Source organism: Galeopterus variegatus, unplaced genomic scaffold, assembly GCF_000696425.1.
Source record: "Galeopterus variegatus unplaced genomic scaffold, G_variegatus-3.0.2 Scaffold14299, whole genome shotgun sequence".
NCBI classification, from domain to species: domain Eukaryota; kingdom Metazoa; phylum Chordata; class Mammalia; order Dermoptera; family Cynocephalidae; genus Galeopterus; species Galeopterus variegatus.
The window spans coordinates 1-580 of record NW_007740410.1 but is presented as its reverse complement, the minus strand read 5'-3'; positions in this window follow the sequence as shown (position 1 = coordinate 580).

The window sequence follows — 580 nt, the reverse complement described above, 5'->3', positions numbered from 1 at the left end:
GATGATGTTAATTTCAGCTAGGCCTGATTCATTGACATAATAACAACATTCCTCTCTGAGGAAGATGCATGTGCCTCCCTTTTCAGCGGTGAGAAGGTCTAGTGCTCTACGGTTTTGGAGAGTTACCTTAGCGAGGGAGGTAACTTGCCTTTGTAGGGAGGAGAGGGACTCAGCGGTGGAGGTCAAGTCTTCAAGTTTAGTGTTGATGTCTTTAACTGTCTGTATAAGTTTCTCGCACTTTGAATTTCCAAACATAGAAGGGGCTGGGAGTGCCCTTTAGGGGCAATAAGGAAAGTAGGAAGACGCTAAGAAGGGAATTCATTTCCGCGTATGGGTGGGAGGACTGGAGGTCGGGATAGACGGAGTTTGAGGGGGTTGGTAGGATGAGGGGTGCAGGAATAGCTTTCTTGAGAGGGCTTGGTCTGGACTTCAGGCCCACTTGTAGGTTCCGTGAGATTCACCAGTGAGCCTTGAGGGCAGGGTTTTAACCTGAGGCCTGGGGCCGGTATGGACAGTGTAGACGCCAAGGGAGAGAGAGAGCTCGAGATAAATTTTGTGTTATTTGAGCAGTGAACTCCGG